Source organism: Esox lucius, chromosome 13, assembly GCF_011004845.1.
Source record: "Esox lucius isolate fEsoLuc1 chromosome 13, fEsoLuc1.pri, whole genome shotgun sequence".
Classification (NCBI taxonomy): Eukaryota; Metazoa; Chordata; class Actinopteri; order Esociformes; family Esocidae; genus Esox; species Esox lucius.
In genome coordinates this window covers 11,487,074-11,508,794 of record NC_047581.1, presented here as the reverse complement: position 1 = coordinate 11,508,794, position 21,721 = coordinate 11,487,074, and the positions used below count along the sequence as shown (strand labels likewise).

At 41.2% G+C, this 21,721-nt stretch overlaps 21 non-coding genes across 21 annotated transcripts; all 21 read right to left on the bottom strand.

The window, feature by feature from the left end:
• Positions 1-560: 560 nt before the first annotated feature.
• On the bottom strand, positions 561-672 carry trnal-caa. The gene is made up of 2 exons: positions 635-672; positions 561-606 (listed from the first exon to the last, which is right to left on the bottom strand). It is a non-coding gene; the product is annotated as a tRNA-Leu (tRNA).
• Positions 673-2,321: 1,649 nt separating this feature from the next.
• On the bottom strand, positions 2,322-2,433 carry trnal-caa. The gene is made up of 2 exons: positions 2,396-2,433; positions 2,322-2,367 (listed from the first exon to the last, which is right to left on the bottom strand). It is a non-coding gene; the product is annotated as a tRNA-Leu (tRNA).
• A 2,053-nt stretch (positions 2,434-4,486) lies between these two features.
• On the bottom strand, positions 4,487-4,598 carry trnal-caa. Its single transcript has 2 exons — positions 4,561-4,598; positions 4,487-4,532 (listed from the first exon to the last, which is right to left on the bottom strand). It is a non-coding gene; the product is annotated as a tRNA-Leu (tRNA).
• Positions 4,599-5,215: 617 nt separating this feature from the next.
• On the bottom strand, positions 5,216-5,327 carry trnal-caa. The gene is made up of 2 exons: positions 5,290-5,327; positions 5,216-5,261 (listed from the first exon to the last, which is right to left on the bottom strand). It is a non-coding gene; the product is annotated as a tRNA-Leu (tRNA).
• A 563-nt stretch (positions 5,328-5,890) lies between these two features.
• trnal-caa lies at positions 5,891-6,002 on the bottom strand. The gene is made up of 2 exons: positions 5,965-6,002; positions 5,891-5,936 (listed from the first exon to the last, which is right to left on the bottom strand). It is a non-coding gene; the product is annotated as a tRNA-Leu (tRNA).
• Positions 6,003-6,565: 563 nt separating this feature from the next.
• Positions 6,566-6,677, bottom strand: trnal-caa. The gene is made up of 2 exons: positions 6,640-6,677; positions 6,566-6,611 (listed from the first exon to the last, which is right to left on the bottom strand). It is a non-coding gene; the product is annotated as a tRNA-Leu (tRNA).
• A 609-nt stretch (positions 6,678-7,286) lies between these two features.
• On the bottom strand, positions 7,287-7,398 carry trnal-caa. Its single transcript has 2 exons — positions 7,361-7,398; positions 7,287-7,332 (listed from the first exon to the last, which is right to left on the bottom strand). It is a non-coding gene; the product is annotated as a tRNA-Leu (tRNA).
• Positions 7,399-8,015: 617 nt separating this feature from the next.
• Positions 8,016-8,127, bottom strand: trnal-caa. Its single transcript has 2 exons — positions 8,090-8,127; positions 8,016-8,061 (listed from the first exon to the last, which is right to left on the bottom strand). It is a non-coding gene; the product is annotated as a tRNA-Leu (tRNA).
• Positions 8,128-9,327: 1,200 nt separating this feature from the next.
• On the bottom strand, positions 9,328-9,439 carry trnal-caa. The gene is made up of 2 exons: positions 9,402-9,439; positions 9,328-9,373 (listed from the first exon to the last, which is right to left on the bottom strand). It is a non-coding gene; the product is annotated as a tRNA-Leu (tRNA).
• Positions 9,440-10,764: 1,325 nt separating this feature from the next.
• Positions 10,765-10,876, bottom strand: trnal-caa. The gene is made up of 2 exons: positions 10,839-10,876; positions 10,765-10,810 (listed from the first exon to the last, which is right to left on the bottom strand). It is a non-coding gene; the product is annotated as a tRNA-Leu (tRNA).
• Positions 10,877-11,439: 563 nt separating this feature from the next.
• Positions 11,440-11,551, bottom strand: trnal-caa. The gene is made up of 2 exons: positions 11,514-11,551; positions 11,440-11,485 (listed from the first exon to the last, which is right to left on the bottom strand). It is a non-coding gene; the product is annotated as a tRNA-Leu (tRNA).
• A 563-nt stretch (positions 11,552-12,114) lies between these two features.
• Positions 12,115-12,226, bottom strand: trnal-caa. The gene is made up of 2 exons: positions 12,189-12,226; positions 12,115-12,160 (listed from the first exon to the last, which is right to left on the bottom strand). It is a non-coding gene; the product is annotated as a tRNA-Leu (tRNA).
• A 563-nt stretch (positions 12,227-12,789) lies between these two features.
• trnal-caa lies at positions 12,790-12,901 on the bottom strand. The gene is made up of 2 exons: positions 12,864-12,901; positions 12,790-12,835 (listed from the first exon to the last, which is right to left on the bottom strand). It is a non-coding gene; the product is annotated as a tRNA-Leu (tRNA).
• A 615-nt stretch (positions 12,902-13,516) lies between these two features.
• Positions 13,517-13,628, bottom strand: trnal-caa. The gene is made up of 2 exons: positions 13,591-13,628; positions 13,517-13,562 (listed from the first exon to the last, which is right to left on the bottom strand). It is a non-coding gene; the product is annotated as a tRNA-Leu (tRNA).
• A 615-nt stretch (positions 13,629-14,243) lies between these two features.
• On the bottom strand, positions 14,244-14,355 carry trnal-caa. Its single transcript has 2 exons — positions 14,318-14,355; positions 14,244-14,289 (listed from the first exon to the last, which is right to left on the bottom strand). It is a non-coding gene; the product is annotated as a tRNA-Leu (tRNA).
• Positions 14,356-16,001: 1,646 nt separating this feature from the next.
• trnal-caa lies at positions 16,002-16,113 on the bottom strand. The gene is made up of 2 exons: positions 16,076-16,113; positions 16,002-16,047 (listed from the first exon to the last, which is right to left on the bottom strand). It is a non-coding gene; the product is annotated as a tRNA-Leu (tRNA).
• Positions 16,114-17,457: 1,344 nt separating this feature from the next.
• Positions 17,458-17,569, bottom strand: trnal-caa. The gene is made up of 2 exons: positions 17,532-17,569; positions 17,458-17,503 (listed from the first exon to the last, which is right to left on the bottom strand). It is a non-coding gene; the product is annotated as a tRNA-Leu (tRNA).
• A 598-nt stretch (positions 17,570-18,167) lies between these two features.
• Positions 18,168-18,279, bottom strand: trnal-caa. The gene is made up of 2 exons: positions 18,242-18,279; positions 18,168-18,213 (listed from the first exon to the last, which is right to left on the bottom strand). It is a non-coding gene; the product is annotated as a tRNA-Leu (tRNA).
• A 617-nt stretch (positions 18,280-18,896) lies between these two features.
• On the bottom strand, positions 18,897-19,008 carry trnal-caa. Its single transcript has 2 exons — positions 18,971-19,008; positions 18,897-18,942 (listed from the first exon to the last, which is right to left on the bottom strand). It is a non-coding gene; the product is annotated as a tRNA-Leu (tRNA).
• A 563-nt stretch (positions 19,009-19,571) lies between these two features.
• Positions 19,572-19,683, bottom strand: trnal-caa. The gene is made up of 2 exons: positions 19,646-19,683; positions 19,572-19,617 (listed from the first exon to the last, which is right to left on the bottom strand). It is a non-coding gene; the product is annotated as a tRNA-Leu (tRNA).
• A 563-nt stretch (positions 19,684-20,246) lies between these two features.
• trnal-caa lies at positions 20,247-20,358 on the bottom strand. The gene is made up of 2 exons: positions 20,321-20,358; positions 20,247-20,292 (listed from the first exon to the last, which is right to left on the bottom strand). It is a non-coding gene; the product is annotated as a tRNA-Leu (tRNA).
• Positions 20,359-21,721: the final 1,363 nt, after the last annotated feature.

Genomic DNA, 21,721 nt, shown 5'->3' with positions numbered 1-21,721 from the left:
CAAGTAGGGTACATATAGTGGTATAATCAAACAGATTCTTTTTTTCATTATAGCGGGAATGCTACATTGATTTCTCTTGCATTTCACCTGGTGGACCAGGTGTATTGGGTTCTGTTATTCACTCAGGTGATCAACTTCCTCAGCTGTTATGGTGTGATACCTAGCTGGAACATAACCACAGAGTACATGCTGAACTCCACAAGCAGAGTTGTAATATAAACTTTCTAATTTCTTAGAAAATTCACTGTCAGAAGTGGGATTTGAACCCACGCCTCCATATGGAGACCAGAACACCCAAGTCAGCGGGAAGGATTCTTTCCTTGAGTCTGGCGCCTTGGACCGCTCCAAACCTGACACTGGGCACGACTGACTTCTAATTGCTTTGAAATGAAAGTTGATTTCATAATACAAGCAGGGTTCATATAGTGGTTTCATCAAAGAAAAAGCTTTTGCTAAGTGAGCAGATTTAAACAAAGATTTTGCCTGGGTTAGCTGGTTCACTAGTTAGAATAGTATGAATGGTAGCAAGTTATCTGTCTGATTTTTTCTTTCTAAAGGACTGTCAGAAGTGGGATTTGAACCCACGCCTCCAACTGGAGACCAGAAGACCCTACTAACCAGGAAGGAATTAACACTTGAGTCTGGCGCCTTAGACCACTCGGCCATCCTGACATGCATTCCTCCCGACTCTTCTAATTTCTTTGAAAAGATAGTTGATTTCATAATACAAGTAGGGTACATATAGTGGTATAATCAAACAGATTCTTTTTTTCATTATAGCGGGAATGCTACATTGATTTCTCTTGCACTTCACCTGGTGGACCAGGTGTATTGGGTTCTGTTATTCACTCAGGTGATCAACTTCCTCAGCTGTTATGGTGTGATACCTAGCTGGAACATAACCACAGAGTACATGCTGAACTCCACAAGCAGAGTTGTAATATAAACTTTCTAATTTCTTAGAAAATTCACTGTCAGAAGTGGGATTTGAACCCACGCCTCCATATGGAGACCAGAACACCCAAGTCAGCGGGAAGGATTCTTTCCTTGAGTCTGGCGCCTTAGACCGCTCGGCCAATCCTGACTCTGGGACCAAGACTACTTCTAATGGCTTTGAAATGAAAGTTTATTTCATAATACAAGCAGGGTTCATATAGTGGTTTCATCAAAGAAAAAGCTTTTGCTAAGTGAGCAGATTTAAACAAAGATTTTGCCTGGGTTCACTAGTTAGAATAGTAGCAAGTTATCTGTCTGATTTTTTCTTTCTAAAGGATTGTCAGAAGTGGGATTTGAACCCACGCCTCCATATGGAGACCAGAACACCCAAGTCAGCGGGAAGGATTCTTTCCTTGAGTCTGGCGCCTTAGACCGCTCGGCCATCCTGACTCTGGGACTATGACTCTTTTAATGGCTTTGAAATGAAAGTTGATTTCATAATACAAGTAGGGTTCATATAGTGGTTTCATCAAAGAAAAAGCTTTTGCTAAGTGAGCAGATTTAAACAAAGATTTTGCCTGGGTTAGCTGGTTCACTAGTTAGAATAGTATGAATGGTAGCAAGTTATCTGTCTGATTTTTTCTTTCTAAAGGACTGTCAGAAGTGGGATTTGAACCCACACCTCCAACTGGAGACCAGAAGACCCTACTAACCAGGAAGGAATTAACACTTGAGTCTGGCGCCTTAGACCACTCGGACATCCTGACATGCATTCCTCCCGACTCTTCTAATTTCTTTGAAAAGAAAGTTGATTTCATAATACAAGTAGGGTACATATAGTGGTATAATCAAACAGATTCTTTTTTTCATTATAGCGGGAATGCTACATTGATTTCTCTTGCACTTCACCTGGTGGACCAGGTGTATTGGGTTCTGTTATTCACTCAGGTGATCAACTTCCTCAGCTGTTATGGTGTGATACCTAGCTGGAACATAACCACAGAGTACATGCTGAACTCCACAAGCAGAGTTGTAATATAAACTTTCTAATTTCTTAGAAAATTCACTGTCAGAAGTGGGATTTGAACCCACGCCTCCATATGGAGACCAGAACACCCAAGTCAGCGGGAAGGATTCTTTCCTTGAGTCTGGCGCCTTTAGACCGCTCGGCCATCCTGACTCTGGGACTCAGACTCTTTTAATGGCTTTGAAATGAAAGTTGATTTCATAATACAAGTAGGGTTCATATAGTGGTTTCATCAAAGAAAAAGCTTTTGCTAAGTGAGCAGATTTAAACAAAGATTTTGCCTGGGTTAGCTGGTTCACTAGTTAGAATAGTATGAATGGTAGCAAGTTATCTGTCTGATTTTTTCTTTCTAAAGGACTGTCAGAAGTGGGATTTGAACCCACGCCTCCAACTGGAGACCAGAAGACCCTACTAACCAGGAAGGAATTAACACTTGAGTCTGGCGCCTTAGACCACTCGGCCATCCTGACATGCATTCCTCCCGACTCTTCTAATTTCTTTGAAAAGAAAGTTGATTTCATAATACAAGTAGGGTACATATAGTGGTATAATCAAACAGATTCTTTTTTTCATTATAGCGGGAATGCTACATTGATTTCTCTTGCACTTCACCTGGTGGACCAGGTGTATTGGGTTCTGTTATTCACTCAGGTGATCAACTTCCTCAGCTGTTATGGTGTGATACCTAGCTGGAACATAACCACAGAGTACATGCTGAACTCCACAAGCAGAGTTGTAATATAAACTTTCTAATTTCTTAGAAAATTCACTGTCAGAAGTGGGATTTGAACCCACGCCTCCATATGGAGACCAGAACACCCAAGTCAGCGGGAAGGATTCTTTCCTTGAGTCTGGCGCCTTAGACCGCTCGGCCATCCTGACTCTGGGACTATGACTCTTTAATGGCTTTGAAATGAAAGTTTATTTCATAATACAAGCAGGGTTCATATAGTGGTTTCATCAAAGAAAAAGCTTTTGCTAAGTGAGCAGATTTAAACAAAGATTTTGCCTGGGTTAGCTGGTTCACTAGTTAGAATAGTATGAATGGTAGCAAGTTATCTGTCTGATTTTTTCTTTCTAAAGGACTGTCAGAAGTGGGATTTGAATCCACGCCTCCAACTGGAGACCAGAAGACCCTACTAACCAGGAAGGAATTAACACTTGAGTCTGGCGCCTTAGACCACTCGGCCATCCTGACATGCATTCCTACAGACTCTTCTAATTTCTTTGAAAAGAAAGTTGATTTCATAATACAAGTAGGGTACATATAGTGGTATAATCAAACAGATTCTTTTTTTCATTATAGCGGGAATGCTACATTGATTTCTCTTGCACTTCACCTGGTGGACCAGGTGTATTGGGTTCTGTTATTCACTCAGGTGATCAACTTCCTCAGCTGTTATGGTGTGATACCTAGCTGGAACATACCGACAGAGTAAATGCTGAACTCCACAAGCAGAGTTGTAATATAAACTTTCTAATTTCTTAGAAAATTCACTGTCAGAAGTGGGATTTGAACCCACGCCTCCATATGGAGACCAGAACACCCAAGTCAGCGGGAAGGATTCTTTCCTTGAGTCTGGCGCCTTAGACCGCTCAAAACCTGACACTGGGCACGACTGACTCTTCTAATTGCTTTGAAATGAAAGTTGATTTCATAATACAAGTAGGGTTCATATAGTGGTTTCATCAAAGAAAAAGCTTTTGCTAAGTGAGCAGATTTAAACAAAGATTTTGCCTGGGTTAGCTGGTTCACTAGTTAGAATAGTATGAATGGTAGCAAGTTATCTGTCTGATTTTTTCTTTCTAAAGGACTGTCAGAAGTGGGATTTGAACCCACGCCTCCAACTGGAGACCAGAAGACCCTACTAACCAGGAAGGAATTAACACTTGAGTCTGGCGCCTTAGACCACTCGGACATCCTGACATGCATTCCTCCTGACTCTTCTAATTTCTTTGAAAAGAAAGTTGATTTCATAATACAAGTAGGGTACATATAGTGGTATAATCAAACATTCTTTTTTTCATTATAGCAGGAATGCTACATTGATTTCTCTTGCACTTCACCTGGTGGACCAGGTGTATTGGGTTCTGTCATTCACTCAGTTGATCAACTTCCTCAGCTGTTATGGTGTGATACCTAGCTGGAACATAACCACAGAGTACATCCTGAACTCCACAAGCAGAGTTGTAATATAAACTTTCTAATTTCTTAGAAAATTCACTGTCAGAAGTGGGATTTGAACCCACGCCTCCATATGGAGACCAGAACACCCAAGTCAGCGGGAAGGATTCTTTCCTTGAGTCTGGCGCCTTGGACCGCTCCAAACCTGACACTGGGCACGACTGACTTCTAATTGCTTTGAAATGAAAGTTGATTTCATAATACAAGTAGGGTTCATATAGTGGTTTCATCAAAGAAAAAGCTTTTGCTAAGTGAGCAGATTTAAACAAAGATTTTGCCTGGGTTCACTAGTTAGAATAGTAGCAAGTTATCTGTCTGATTTTTTCTTTCTAAAGGACTGTCAGAAGTGGGATTTGAACCCACGCCTCCAACTGGAGACCAGAAGACCCTACTAACCAGGAAGGAATTAACACTTGAGTCTGGCGCCTTAGACCACTCGGCCATCCTGACATGCATTTCTCCCGACTCTTCTAATTTCTTTGAAAAGAAAGTTGATTTCATAATACAAGTAGGGTACATATAGTGGTATAATCAAACAGATTCTTTTTTTCATTATAGCGGGAATGCTACATTGATTTCTCTTGCACTTCACCTGGTGGACCAGGTGTATTGGGTTCTGTTATTCACTCAGGTGATCAACTTCCTCAGCTGTTATGGTGTGATACCTAGCTGGAACATAACCACAGAGTACATGCTGAACTCCACAAGCAGAGTTGTAATATAAACTTTCTAATTTCTTAGAAAATTCACTGTCAGAAGTGGGATTTGAACCCACGCCTCCATATGGAGACCAGAACACCCAAGTCAGCGGGAAGGATTCTTTCCTTGAGTCTGGCGCCTTAGACCGCTCGGCCATCCTGACTCTGGGACTATGACTCTTTTAATGGCTTTGAAATGAAAGTTGATTTCATAATACAAGTAGGGTTCATATAGTGGTTTCATCAAAGAAAAAGCTTTTGCTAAGTGAGCAGATTTAAACAAAGATTTTGCCTGGGTTAGCTGGTTCACTAGTTAGAATAGTATGAATGGTAGCAAGTTATCTGGCTGATTTTTTCTTTCTAAAGGACTGTCAGAAGTGGGATTTGAACCCACGCCTCCAACTGGAGACCAGAAGACCCTACTAACCAGGAAGGAATTAACACTTGAGTCTGGCGCCTTAGACCACTCGGCCATCCTGACATGCATTCCTCCCGACTCTTCTAATTTCTTTGAAAAGATAGTTGATTTCATAATACAAGTAGGGTACATATAGTGGTATAATCAAACAGATTCTTTTTTTCATTATAGCGGGAATGCTACATTGATTTCTCTTGCACTTCACCTGGTGGACCAGGTGTATTGGGTTCTGTTATTCACTCAGGTGATCAACTTCCTCAGCTGTTATGGTGTGATACCTAGCTGGAACATAACCACAGAGTACATGCTGAACTCCACAAGCAGAGTTGTAATATAAACTTTCTAATTTCTTAGAAAATTCACTGTCAGAAGTGGGATTTGAACCCACGCCTCCATATGGAGACCAGAACACCCAAGTCAGCGGGAAGGATTCTTTCCTTGAGTCTGGCGCCTTAGACCGTTTATTTCATAATACAAGCAGGGTTCATATAGTGGTTTCATCAAAGAAAAAGCTTTTGCTAAGTGAGCAGATTTAAACAAAGATTTTGCCTGGGTTAGCTGGTTCACTAGTTAGAATAGTATGAATGGTAGCAAGTTATCTGGCTGATTTTTTCTTTCTAAAGGACTGTCAGAAGTGGGATTTGAACCCACGCCTCCAACTGGAGACCAGAAGACCCTACTAACCAGGAAGGAATTAACACTTGAGTCTGGCGCCTTAGACCACTCGGCCATCCTGACATGCATTCCTCCCGACTCTTCTAATTTCTTTGAAAAGATAGTTGATTTCATAATACAAGTAGGGTACATATAGTGGTATAATCAAACAGATTATTTTTTTCATTATAGCGGGAATGCTACATTGATTTCTCTTGCACTTCACCTGGTGGACCAGGTGTATTGGGTTCTGTTATTCACTCAGGTGATCAACTTCCTCAGCTGTTATGGTGTGATACCTAGCTGGAACATAACCACAGAGTACATGCTGAACTCCACAAGCAGAGTTGTAATATAAACTTTCTAATTTCTTAGAAAATTCACTGTCAGAAGTGGGATTTGAACCCACGCCTCCATATGGAGACCAGAACACCCAAGTCAGCGGGAAGGATTCTTTCCTTGAGTCTGGCGCCTTAGACCGTTTATTTCATAATACAAGCAGGGTTCATATAGTGGTTTCATCAAAGAAAAAGCTTTTGCTAAGTGAGCAGATTTAAACAAAGATTTTGCCTGGGTTAGCTGGTTCACTAGTTAGAATAGTATGAATGGTAGCAAGTTATCTGGCTGATTTTTTCTTTCTAAAGGACTGTCAGAAGTGGGATTTGAACCCACGCCTCCAACTGGAGACCAGAAGACCCTACTAACCAGGAAGGAATTAACACTTGAGTCTGGCGCCTTAGACCACTCGGCCATCCTGACATGCATTCCTCCCGACTCTTCTAATTTCTTTGAAAAGATAGTGATTTCATAATACAAGTAGGGTACATATAGTGGTATAATCAAACAGATTCTTTTTTTCATTATAGCGGGAATGCTACATTGATTTCTCTTGCATTTCACCTGGTGGACCAGGTGTATTGGGTTCTGTTATTCACTCAGGTGATCAACTTCCTCAGCTGTTATGGTGTGATACCTAGCTGGAACATAACCACAGAGTACATGCTGAACTCCACAAGCAGAGTTGTAATATAAACTTTCTAATTTCTTAGAAAATTCACTGTCAGAAGTGGGATTTGAACCCACGCCTCCATATGGAGACCAGAACACCCAAGTCAGCGGGAAGGATTCTTTCCTTGAGTCTGGCGCCTTGGACCGCTCCAAACCTGACACTGCAGACTGACTTCTAATTGCTTGAAATGAAAGTTGATTCATAATACAAGCAGGGTTCATATAGTGGTTTCATCAAAGAAAAAGCTTTTGCTAAGTGAGCAGATTTAAACAAAGATTTTGCCTGGGTTAGCTGGTTCACTAGTTAGAATAGTATGAATGGTAGCAAGTTATCTGGCTGATTTTTTCTTTCTAAAGGACTGTCAGAAGTGGGATTTGAACCCACGCCTCCAACTGGAGACCAGAAGACCCTACTAACCAGGAAGGAATTAACACTTGAGTCTGGCGCCTTAGACCACTCGGCCATCCTGACATGCATTCCTCCCGACTCTTCTAATTTCTTTGAAAAGATAGTTGATTTCATAATACAAGTAGGGTACATATAGTGGTATAATCAAACAGATTATTTTTTTCATTATAGCGGGAATGCTACATTGATTTCTCTTGCACTTCACCTGGTGGACCAGGTGTATTGGGTTCTGTTATTCACTCAGGTGATCAACTTCCTCAACTGTTATGGTGTGATACCTAGCTGGAACATAACCACAGAGTACATGCTGAACTCCACAAGCAGAGTTGTAATATAAACTTTCTAATTTCTTAGAAAATTCACTGTCAGAAGTGGGATTTGAACCCACGCCTCCATATGGAGACCAGAACACCCAAGTCAGCGGGAAGGATTCTTTCCTTGAGTCTGGCGCCTTAGACCGCTCGGCCATCCTGACTCTGGGACTATGACTCTTTTAATGGCTTTGAAATGAAAGTTGATTTCATAATACAAGTAGGGTTCATATAGTGGTTTCATCAAAGAAAAAGCTTTTGCTAAGTGAGCAGATTTAAACAAAGATTTTGCCTGGGTTAGCTGGTTCACTAGTTAGAATAGTATGAATGGTAGCAAGTTATCTGTCTGATTTTTTCTTTCTAAAGGACTGTCAGAAGTGGGATTTGAACCCACGCCTCCAACTGGAGACCAGAAGACCCTACTAACCAGGAAGGAATTAACACTTGAGTCTGGCGCCTTAGACCACTCGGCCATCCTGACATGCATTCCTCCCGACTCTTCTAATTTCTTTGAAAAGATAGTTGATTTCATAATACAAGTAGGGTACATATAGTGGTATAATCAAACAGATTCTTTTTTTCATTATAGCGGGAATGCTACATTGATTTCTCTTGCACTTCACCTGGTGGACCAGGTGTATTGGGTTCTGTTATTCACTCAGGTGATCAACTTCCTCAACTGTTATGGTGTGATACCTAGCTGGAACATAACCACAGAGTACATGCTGAACTCCACAAGCAGAGTTGTAATATAAACTTTCTAATTTCTTAGAAAATTCACTGTCAGAAGTGGGATTTGAACCCACGCCTCCATATGGAGACCAGAACACCCAAGTCAGCGGGAAGGATTCTTTCCTTGAGTCTGGCGCCTTAGACCGCTCGGCCATCCTGACTCTGGGACTATGACTCTTTTAATGGCTTTGAAATGAAAGTTGATTTCATAATACAAGCAGGGTTCATATAGTGGTTTCATCAAAGAAAAAGCTTTTGCTAAGTGAGCAGATTTAAACAAAGATTTTGCCTGGGTTCACTAGTTAGAATAGTAGCAAGTTATCTGTCTGATTTTTTCTTTCTAAAGGATTGTCAGAAGTGGGATTTGAACCCACGCCTCCATATGGAGACCAGAACACCCAAGTCAGCGGGAAGGATTCTTTCCTTGAGTCTGGCGCCTTAGACCGCTCGGCCATCCTGACTCTGGGACTATGACTCTTTTAATGGCTTTGAAATGAAAGTTGATTTCATAATACAAGTAGGGTTCATATAGTGGTTTCATCAAAGAAAAAGCTTTTGCTAAGTGAGCAGATTTAAACAAAGATTTTGCCTGGGTTCACTAGTTAGAATGGTAGCAAGTTATCTGTCTGATTTTTTCTTTCTAAAGGATTGTCAGAAGTGGGATTTGAACCCACGCCTCCATATGGAGACCAGAACACCCAAGTCAGCGGGAAGGATTCTTTCCTTGAGTCTGGCGCCTTAGACCGCTCGGCCATCCTGACTCTGGGACTATGACTCTTTTAATGGCTTTGAAATGAAAGTTTATTTCATAATACAAGCAGGGTTCATATAGTGGTTTCATCAAAGAAAAAGCTTTTGCTAAGTGAGCAGATTTAAACAAAGATTTTGCCTGGGTTCACTAGTTAGAATAGTAGCAAGTTATCTGTCTGATTTTTTCTTTCTAAAGGACTGTCAGAAGTGGGATTTGAACCCACGCCTCCATATGGAGACCAGAAGACCCTACTAACCAGGAAGGAATTAACACTTGAGTCTGGCGCCTTAGACCACTCGGCCATCCTGACATGCATTCCTACAGACTCTTCTAATTTCTTTGAAAAGAAAGTTGATTTCATAATACAAGTAGGGTACATATAGTGGTATAATCAAACAGATTCTTTTTTTCATTATAGCGGGAATGCTACATTGATTTCTCTTGCACTTCACCTGGTGGACCAGGTGTATTGGGTTCTGTTATTCACTCAGGTGATCAACTTCCTCAGCTGTTATGGTGTGATACCTAGCTGGAACATACCGACAGAGTAAATGCTGAACTCCACAAGCAGAGTTGTAATATAAACAAACTAATTTCTTAGAAAATTCACTGTCAGAAGTGGGATTTGAACCCACGCCTCCATATGGAGACCAGAACACCCAAGTCAGCGGGAAGGATTCTTTCCTTGAGTCTGGCGCCTTAGACCGCTCAAAACCTGACACTGGGCACGACTGACTCTTCTAATTGCTTTGAAATGAAAGTTGATTTCATAATACAAGTAGGGTTCATAGTGGTTTCATCAAAGAAAAAGCTTTTGCTAAGTGAGCAGATTTAAACAAAGATTTTGCCTGGGTTAGCTGGTTCACTAGTTAGAATAGTATGAATGGTAGCAAGTTATCTGTCTGATTTTTTCTTTCTAAAGGACTGTCAGAAGTGGGATTTGAACCCACGCCTCCAACTGGAGACCAGAAGACCCTACTAACCAGGAAGGAATTAACACTTGAGTCTGGCGCCTTAGACCACTCGGACATCCTGACATGCATTCCTCCCGACTCTTCTAATTTCTTTGAAAAGAAAGTTGATTTCATAATACAAGTAGGGTACATATAGTGGTATAATCAAACAGATTCTTTTTTTCATTATAGCAGGAATGCTACATTGATTTCTCTTGCACTTCACCTGGTGGACCAGGTGTATTGGGTTCTGTCATTCACTCAGTTGATCAACTTCCTCAGCTGTTATGGTGTGATACCTAGCTGGAACATAACCACAGAGTACATGCTGAACTCCACAAGCAGAGTTGTAATATAAACTTTCTAATTTCTTAGAAAATTCACTGTCAGAAGTGGGATTTGAACCCACGCCTCCATATGGAGACCAGAACACCCAAGTCAGCGGGAAGGATTCTTTCCTTGAGTCTGGCGCCTTGGACCGCTCCAAACCTGACACTGGGCACGACTGACTTCTAATTGCTTTGAAATGAAAGTTGATTTCATAATACAAGTAGGGTTCATATAGTGGTTTCATCAAAGAAAAAGCTTTTGCTAAGTGAGCAGATTTAAACAAAGATTTTGCCTGGGTTCACTAGTTAGAATAGTAGCAAGTTATCTGTCTGATTTTTTCTTTCTAAAGGACTGTCAGAAGTGGGATTTGAACCCACGCCTCCAACTGGAGACCAGAAGACCCTACTAACCAGGAAGGAATTAACACTTGAGTCTGGCGCCTTAGACCACTCGGCCATCCTGACATGCATTTCTCCCGACTCTTCTAATTTCTTTGAAAAGAAAGTTGATTTCATAATACAAGTAGGGTACATTTAGTGGTATAATCAAACAGATTCTTTTTTTCATTATAGCGGGAATGCTACATTGATTTCTCTTGCACTTCACCTGGTGGACCAGGTGTATTGGGTTCTGTTATTCACTCAGGTGATCAACTTCCTCAGCTGTTATGGTGTGATACCTAGCTGGAACATAACCACAGAGTACATGCTGAACTCCACAAGCAGAGTTGTAATATAAACTTTCTAATTTCTTAGAAAATTCACTGTCAGAAGTGGGATTTGAACCCACGCCTCCATATGGAGACCAGAACACCCAAGTCAGCGGGAAGGATTCTTTCCTTGAGTCTGGCGCCTTAGACCGTTTATTTCATAATACAAGCAGGGTTCATATAGTGGTTTCATCAAAGAAAAAGCTTTTGCTAAGTGAGCAGATTTAAACAAAGATTTTGCCTGGGTTAGCTGGTTCACTAGTTAGAATAGTATGAATGGTAGCAAGTTATCTGGCTGATTTTTTCTTTCTAAAGGACTGTCAGAAGTGGGATTTGAACCCACGCCTCCAACTGGAGACCAGAAGACCCTACTAACCAGGAAGGAATTAACACTTGAGTCTGGCGCCTTAGACCACTCGGCCATCCTGACATGCATTCCTCCCGACTCTTCTAATTTCTTTGAAAAGATAGTTGATTTCATAATACAAGTAGGGTACATAAAGTGGTATAATCAAACAGATTCTTTTTTTCATTATAGCGGGAATGCTACATTGATTTCTCTTGCACTTCACCTGGTGGACCAGGTGTATTGGGTTCTGTTATTCACTCAGGTGATCAACTTCCTCAGCTGTTATGGTGTGATACCTAGCTGGAACATAACCACAGAGTACATGCTGAACTCCACAAGCAGAGTTGTAATATAAACTTTCTAATTTCTTAGAAAATTCACTGTCAGAAGTGGGATTTGAACCCACGCCTCCATATGGAGACCAGAACACCCAAGTCAGCGGGAAGGATTCTTTCCTTGAGTCTGGCGCCTTAGACCGTTTATTTCATAATACAAGCAGGGTTCATATAGTGGTTTCATCAAAGAAAAAGCTTTTGCTAAGTGAGCAGATTTAAACAAAGATTTTGCCTGGGTTAGCTGGTTCACTAGTTAGAATAGTATGAATGGTAGCAAGTTATCTGTCTGATTTTTTCTTTCTAAAGGACTGTCAGAAGTGGGATTTGAACCCACGCCTCCAACTGGAGACCAGAAGACCCTACTAACCAGGAAGGAATTAACACTTGAGTCTGGCGCCTTAGACCACTCGGCCATCCTGACATACATTCCTCCCGACTCTTCTAATTACTTTGAAAAGAAAGTTGATTTCATAATACAAGTAGGGTACATATAGTGGTATAATCAAACAGATTATTTTTTTCATTATAGCGGGAATGCTACATTGATTTCTCTTGCACTTCACCTGGTGGACCAGGTGTATTGGGTTCTGTTATTCACTCAGGTGATCAACTTCCTCAGCTGTTATGGTGTGATACCTAGCTGGAACATAACCACAGAGTACATGCTGAACTCCACAAGCAGAGTTGTAATATAAACTTTCTAATTTCTTAGAAAATTCACTGTCAGAAGTGGGATTTGAACCCACGCCTCCATATGGAGACCAGAACACCCAAGTCAGCGGGAAGGATTCTTTCCTTGAGTCTGGCGCCTTAGACCGTTTATTTCATAATACAAGCAGGGTTCATATAGTGGTTTCATCAAAGAAAAAGCTTTTGCTAAGTGAGCAGATTTAAACAAAGATTTTGCCTGGGTTAGCTGGTTCACTAGTTAGAATAGTATGAATGGTAGCAAGTTATCTGGCTGATTTTTTCTTTCTAAAGGACTGTCAGAAGTGGGATTTGAACCCACGCCTCCAACTGGAGACCAGAAGACCCTACTAACCAGGAAGGAATTAACACTTGAGTCTGGCGCCTTAGACCACTCGGCCATCCTGACATACATTCCTCCCGACTCTTCTAATTTCTTTGAAAAGATAGTTGATTTCATAATACAAGTAGGGTACATATAGTGGTATAATCAAACAGATTCTTTTTTTCATTATAGCGGGAATGCTACATTGATTTCTCTTGCACTTCACCTGGTGGACCAGGTGTATTGGGTTCTGTTATTCACTCAGGTGATCAACTTCCTCAACTGTTATGGTGTGATACCTAGCTGGAACATAACCACAGAGTACATGCTGAACTCCACAAGCAGAGTTGTAATATAAACTTTCTAATTTCTTAGAAAATTCACTGTCAGAAGTGGGATTTGAACCCACGCCTCCATATGGAGACCAGAACACCCAAGTCAGCGGGAAGGATTCTTTCCTTGAGTCTGGCGCCTTGGACCGCTCCAAACCTGACACTGGGCACGACTGACTTCTAATTGCTTTGAAATGAAAGTTGATTTCATAATACAAGCAGGGTTCATATAGTGGTTTCATCAAAGAAAAAGCTTTTGCTAAGTGAGCAGATTTAAACAAAGATTTTGCCTGGGTTAGCTGGTTCACTAGTTAGAATAGTATGAATGGTAGCAAGTTATCTGGCTGATTTTTTCTTTCTAAAGGACTGTCAGAAGTGGGATTTGAACCCACGCCTCCAACTGGAGACCAGAAGACCCTACTAACCAGGAAGGAATTAACACTTGAGTCTGGCGCCTTAGACCACTCGGCCATCCTGACATGCATTCCTCCCGACTCTTCTAATTTCTTTGAAAAGATAGTTGATTTCATAATACAAGTAGGGTACATATAGTGGTATAATCAAACAGATTCTTTTTTTCATTATAGCGGGAATGCTACATTGATTTCTCTTGCACTTCACCTGGTGGACCAGGTGTATTGGGTTCTGTTATTCACTCAGGTGATCAACTTCCTCAACTGTTATGGTGTGATACCTAGCTGGAACATAACCACAGAGTACATGCTGAACTCCACAAGCAGAGTTGTAATATAAACTTTCTAATTTCTTAGAAAATTCACTGTCAGAAGTGGGATTTGAACCCACGCCTCCATATGGAGACCAGAACACCCAAGTCAGCGGGAAGGATTCTTTCCTTGAGTCTGGCGCCTTGGACCGCTCCAAACCTGACACTGGGCACGACTGACTTCTAATTGCTTTGAAATGAAAGTTGATTTCATAATACAAGCAGGGTTCATATAGTGGTTTCATCAAAGAAAAAGCTTTTGCTAAGTGAGCAGATTTAAACAAAGATTTTGCCTGGGTTAGCTGGTTCACTAGTTAGAATAGTATGAATGGTAGCAAGTTATCTGTCTGATTTTTTCTTTCTAAAGGACTGTCAGAAGTGGGATTTGAACCCACGCCTCCAACTGGAGACCAGAAGACCCTACTAACCAGGAAGGAATTAACACTTGAGTCTGGCGCCTTAGACCACTCGGCCATCCTGACATGCATTCCTCCCGACTCTTCTAATTTCTTTGAAAAGATAGTTGATTTCATAATACAAGTAGGGTACATATAGTGGTATAATCAAACAGATTCTTTTTTTCATTATAGCGGGAATGCTACATTGATTTCTCTTGCACTTCACCTGGTGGACCAGGTGTATTGGGTTCTGTTATTCACTCAGGTGATCAACTTCCTCAGCTGTTATGGTGTGATACCTAGCTGGAACATAACCACAGAGTACATGCTGAACTCCACAAGCAGAGTTGTAATATAAACTTTCTAATTTCTTAGAAAATTCACTGTCAGAAGTGGGATTTGAACCCACGCCTCCATATGGAGACCAGAACACCCAAGTCAGCGGGAAGGATTCTTTCCTTGAGTCTGGCGCCTTAGACCGCTCGGCCATCCTGACTCTGGGACCAAGACTCTTTTAATGGCTTTGAAATGAAAGTTTATTTCATAATACAAGCAGGGTTCATATAGTGGTTTCATCAAAGAAAAAGCTTTTGCTAAGTGAGCAGATTTAAACAAAGATTTTGCCTGGGTTCACTAGTTAGAATAGTAGCAAGTTATCTGTCTGATTTTTTCTTTCTAAAGGACTGTCAGAAGTGGGATTTGAACCCACGCCTCCATATGGAGACCAGAACACCCAAGTCAGCGGGAAGGATTCTTTCCTTGAGTCTGGCGCCTTAGACCGCTCGGCCATCCTGACTCTGGGACTATGACTCTTTTAATGGCTTTGAAATGAAAGTTGATTTCATAATACAAGTAGGGTTCATATAGTGGTTTCATCAAAGAAAAAGCTTTTGCTAAGTGAGCAGATTTAAACAAAGATTTTGCCTGGGTTAGCTGGTTCACTAGTTAGAATAGTATGAATGGTAGCAAGTTATCTGTCTGATTTTTTCTTTCTAAAGGACTGTCAGAAGTGGGATTTGAACCCACACCTCCAACTGGAGACCAGAAGACCCTACTAACCAGGAAGGAATTAACACTTGAGTCTGGCGCCTTAGACCACTCGGCCATCCTGACATGCATTCCTCCCGACTCTTCTAATTTCTTTGAAAAGATAGTTGATTTCATAATACAAGTAGGGTACATATAGTGGTATAATCAAACAGATTCTTTTTTTCATTATAGCGGGAATGCTACATTGATTTCTCTTGCACTTCACCTGGTGGACCAGGTGTATTGGGTTCTGTTATTCACTCAGGTGATCAACTTCCTCAACTGTTATGGTGTGATACCTAGCTGGAACATAACCACAGAGTACATGCTGAACTCCACAAGCAGAGTTGTAATATAAACTTTCTAATTTCTTAGAAAATTCACTGTCAGAAGTGGGATTTGAACCCACGCCTCCATATGGAGACCAGAACACCCAAGTCAGCGGGAAGGATTCTTTCCTTGAGTCCGGCGTTTTAGACCGCTCGGCCATCCTGACTCTGGGACTAAGACTCTTTTAATGGCTTTGAAATGAAAGTTGATTTCATAATACAAGTAGGGTTCATATAGTGGTTTCATCAAAGAAAAAGCTTTTGCTAAGTGAGCAGATTTAAACAAAGATTTTGCCTGGGTTAGCTGGTTCACTAGTTAGAATAGTATGAATGGTAGCAAGTTATCTGTCTGATTTTTTCTTTCTAAAGGACTGTCAGAAGTGGGATTTGAACCCACGCCTCCAACTGGAGACCAGAAGACCCTACTAACCAGGAAGGAATTAACACTTGAGTCTGGCGCCTTAGACCACTCGGCCATCCTGACATGCAGTCCTACCGACTCTTCTAATTACTTTGAAAAGAAAGTTGATTTCATAATACAAGTAGGGTACATATAGTGGTATAATCAAACAGATTCTTTTTTTCATTATAGCGGGAATGCTACATTGATTTCTCTTGCACTTCACCTGGTGGACCAGGTGTATTGGGTTCTGTTATTCACTCAGGTGATCAACTTCCTCAGCTGTTATGGTGTGATACCTAGCTGGAACATAACCACAGAGTACATGCTGAACTCCACAAGCAGAGTTGTAATATAAACTTTCTAATTTCTTAGAAAATTCACTGTCAGAAGTGGGATTTGAACCCACGCCTCCATATGGAGACCAGAACACCCAAGTCAGCGGGAAGGATTCTTTCCTTGAGTCTGGCGCCTTAGACCGCTCGGCCATCCTGACTCTGGGACTATGACTCTTTTAATGGCTTTGAAATGAAAGTTTATTTCATAATACAAGCAGGGTTCATATAGTGGTTTCATCAAAGAAAAAGCTTTTGCTAAGTGAGCAGATTTAAACAAAGATTTTGCCTGGGTTAGCTGGTTCACTAGTTAGAATAGTATGAATGGTAGCAAGTTATCTGTCTGATTTTTTCTTTCTAAAGGACTGTCAGAAGTGGGATTTGAATCCACGCCTCCAACTGGAGACCAGAAGACCCTACTAACCAGGAAGGAATTAACACTTGAGTCTGGCGCCTTAGACCACTCGGCCATCCTGACATGCAGTCCTACCGACTCTTCTAATTACTTTGAAAAGAAAGTTGATTTCATAATACAAGTAGGGTACATATAGTGGTATAATCAAACAGATTCTTTTTTTCATTATAGCGGGAATGCTACATTGATTTCTCTTGCATTTCACCTGGTGGACCAGGTGTATTGGGTTCTGTTATTCACTCAGGTGATCAACTTCCTCAGCTGTTATGGTGTGATACCTAGCTGGAACATACCGACAGAGTAAATGCTGAACTCCACAAGCAGAGTTGTAATATAAACAAACTAATTTCTTAGAAAATTCACTGTCAGAAGTGGGATTTGAACCCACGCCTCCATATGGAGACCAGAACACCCAAGTCAGCGGGAAGGATTCTTTCCTTGAGTCTGGCGCCTTAGACCGCTCAAAACCTGACACTGGGCACGACTGACTCTTCTAATTGCTTTGAAATGAAAGTTGATTTCATAATACAAGTAGGGTTCATAGTGGTTTCATCAAAGAAAAAGCTTTTGCTAAGTGAGCAGATTTAAACAAAGATTTTGCCTGGGTTAGCTGGTTCACTAGTTAGAATAGTATGAATGGTAGCAAGTTATCTGTCTGATTTTTTCTTTCTAAAGGACTGTCAGAAGTGGGATTTGAACCCACGCCTCCAACTGGAGACCAGAAGACCCTACTAACCAGGAAGGAATTAACACTTGAGTCTGGCGCCTTAGACCACTCGGCCATCCTGACATGCATTCCTCCCGACTCTTCTAATTTCTTTGAAAAGAAAGTTGATTTCATAATACAAGTAGGGTACATATAGTGGTATAATCAAACAGATTCTTTTTTTCATTATAGCAGGAATGCTACATTGATTTCTCTTGCACTTCACCTGGTGGACCAGGTGTATTGGGTTCTGTCATTCACTCAGTTGATCAACTTCCTCAGCTGTTATGGTGTGATACCTAGCTGGAACATAACCACAGAGTACATGCTGAACTCCACAAGCAGAGTTGTAATATAAACTTTCTAATTTCTTAGAAAATTCACTGTCAGAAGTGGGATTTGAACCCACGCCTCCATATGGAGACCAGAACACCCAAGTCAGCGGGAAGGATTCTTTCCTTGAGTCTGGCGCCTTGGACCGCTCCAAACCTGACACTGGGCACGACTGACTTCTAATTGCTTTGAAATGAAAGTTGATTTCATAATACAAGTAGGGTTCATATAGTGGTTTCATCAAAGAAAAAGCTTTTGCTAAGTGAGCAGATTTAAACAAAGATTTTGCCTGGGTTCACTAGTTAGAATAGTAGCAAGTTATCTGTCTGATTTTTTCTTTCTAAAGGACTGTCAGAAGTGGGATTTGAACCCACGCCTCCAACTGGAGACCAGAAGACCCTACTAACCAGGAAGGAATTAACACTTGAGTCTGGCGCCTTAGACCACTCGGCCATCCTGACATGCATTTCTCCCGACTCTTCTAATTTCTTTGAAAAGAAAGTTGATTTCATAATACAAGTAGGGTACATTTAGTGGTATAATCAAACAGATTCTTTTTTTCATTATAGCGGGAATGCTACATTGATTTCTCTTGCATTTCACCTGGTGGACCAGGTGTATTGGGTTCTGTTATTCACTCAGGTGATCAACTTCCTCAGCTGTTATGGTGTGATACCTAGCTGGAACATAACCACAGAGTACATGCTGAACTCCACAAGCAGAGTTGTAATATAAACTTTCTAATTTCTTAGAAAATTCACTGTCAGAAGTGGGATTTGAACCCACGCCTCCATATGGAGACCAGAACACCCAAGTCAGCGGGAAGGATTCTTTCCTTGAGTCTGGCGCCTTAGACCGCTCGGCCATCCTGACTCTGGGACTAAGACTCTTTTAATGGCTTTGAAATGAAAGTTGATTTCATAATACAAGTAGGGTTCATATAGTGGTTTCATCAAAGAAAAAGCTTTTGCTAAGTGAGCAGATTTAAACAAAGATTTTGCCTGGGTTAGCTGGTTCACTAGTTAGAATAGTATGAATGGTAGCAAGTTATCTGGCTGATTTTTTCTTTCTAAAGGACTGTCAGAAGTGGGATTTGAACCCACGCCTCCAACTGGAGACCAGAAGACCCTACTAACCAGGAAGGAATTAACACTTGAGTCTGGCGCCTTAGACCACTCGGCCATCCTGACATGCATTCCTCCCGACTCTTCTAATTTCTTTGAAAAGATAGTTGATTTCATAATACAAGTAGGGTACATATAGTGGTATAATCAAACAGATTCTTTTTTTCATTATAGCGGGAATGCTACATTGATTTCTCTTGCACTTCACCTGGTGGACCAGGTGTATTGGGTTCTGTTATTCACTCAGGTGATCAACTTCCTCAGCTGTTATGGTGTGATACCTAGCTGGAACATAACCACAGAGTACATGCTGAACTCCACAAGCAGAGTTGTAATATAAACTTTCTAATTTCTTAGAAAATTCACTGTCAGAAGTGGGATTTGAACCCACGCCTCCATATGGAGACCAGAACACCCAAGTCAGCGGGAAGGATTCTTTCCTTGAGTCTGGCGCCTTAGACCGTTTATTTCATAATACAAGCAGGGTTCATATAGTGGTTTCATCAAAGAAAAAGCTTTTGCTAAGTGAGCAGATTTAAACAAAGATTTTGCCTGGGTTAGCTGGTTCACTAGTTAGAATAGTATGAATGGTAGCAAGTTATCTGGCTGATTTTTTCTTTCTAAAGGACTGTCAGAAGTGGGATTTGAACCCACGCCTCCAACTGGAGACCAGAAGACCCTACTAACCAGGAAGGAATTAACACTTGAGTCTGGCGCCTTAGACCACTCGGCCATCCTGACATGCATTCCTCCCGACTCTTCTAATTACTTTGAAAAGAAAGTTGATTTCATAATACAAGTAGGGTACATATAGTGGTATAATCAAACAGATTCTTTTTTTCATTATAGCGGGAATGCTACATTGATTTCTCTTGCACTTCACCTGGTGGACCAGGTGTATTGGGTTCTGTTATTCACTCAGGTGATCAACTTCCTCAGCTGTTATGGTGTGATACCTAGCTGGAACATAACCACAGAGTACATGCTGAACTCCACAAGCAGAGTTGTAATATAAACTTTCTAATTTCTTAGAAAATTCACTGTCAGAAGTGGGATTTGAACCCACGCCTCCATATGGAGACCAGAACACCCAAGTCAGCGGGAAGGATTCTTTCCTTGAGTCTGGCGCCTTAGACCGTTTATTTCATAATACAAGCAGGGTTCATATAGTGGTTTCATCAAAGAAAAAGCTTTTGCTAAGTGAGCAGATTTAAACAAAGATTTTGCCTGGGTTAGCTGGTTCACTAGTTAGAATAGTATGAATGGTAGCAAGTTATCTGGCTGATTTTTTCTTTCTAAAGGACTGTCAGAAGTGGGATTTGAACCCACGCCTCCAACTGGAGACCAGAAGACCCTACTAACCAGGAAGGAATTAACACTTGAGTCTGGCGCCTTAGACCACTCGGCCATCCTGACATGCAGTCCTACCGACTCTTCTAATTACTTTGAAAAGAAAGTTGATTTCATAATACAAGTAGGGTACATATAGTGGTATAATCAAACAGATTCTTTTTTTCATTATAGCGGGAATGCTACATTGATTTCTCTTGCATTTCACCTGGTGGACCAGGTGTATTGGGTTCTGTTATTCACTCAGGTGATCAACTTCCTCAGCTGTTATGGTGTGATACCTAGCTGGAACATAACCACAGAGTACATGCTGAACTCCACAAGCAGAGTTGTAATATAAACTTTCTAATTTCTTAGAAAATTCACTGTCAGAAGTGGGATTTGAACCCACGCCTCCATATGGAGACCAGAACACCCAAGTCAGCGGGAAGGATTCTTTCCTTGAGTCTGGCGCCTTAGACCGTTTATTTCATAATACAAGCAGGGTTCATATAGTGGTTTCATCAAAGAAAAAGCTTTTGCTAAGTGAGCAGATTTAAACAAAGATTTTGCCTGGGTTAGCTGGTTCACTAGTTAGAATAGTATGAATGGTAGCAAGTTATCTGTCTAATTTTTTCTTTCTAAAGGACTGTCAGAAGTGGGATTTGAACCCACGCCTCCAACTGGAGACCAGAAGACCCTACTAACCAGGAAGGAATTAACACTTGAGTCTGGCGCCTTAGACCACTCGGCCATCCTGACATGCATTCCTCCCGACTCTTCTAATTACTTTGAAAAGAAAGTTGATTTCATAATACAAGTAGGGTACATATAGTGGTATAATCAAACAGATTCTTTTTTTCATTATAGCGGGAATGCTACATTGATTTCTCTTGCACTTCACCTGGTGGACCAGGTGTATTGGGTTCTGTTATTCACTCAGGTGATCAACTTCCTCAACTGTTATGGTGTGATACCTAGCTGGAACATAACCACAGAGTACATGCTGAACTCCACAAGCAGAGTTGTAATATAAACTTTCTAATTTCTTAGAAAATTCACTGTCAGAAGTGGGATTTGAACCCACGCCTCCATATGGAGACCAGAACACCCAAGTCAGCGGGAAGGATTCTTTCCTTGAGTCTGGCGCCTTAGACCGCTCGGCCATCCTGACTCTGGGACCAAGACTCTTTTAATGGCTTTGAAATGAAAGTTGATTTCATAATACAAGCAGGGTTCATATAGTGGTTTCATCAAAGAAAAAGCTTTTGCTAAGTGAGCAGATTTAAACAAAGATTTTGCCTGGGTTAGCTGGTTCACTAGTTAGAATAGTATGAATGGTAGCAAGTTATCTGTCTGATTTTTTCTTTCTAAAGGACTGTCAGAAGTGGGATTTGAACCCACGCCTCCAACTGGAGACCAGAAGACCCTACTAACCAGGAAGGAATTA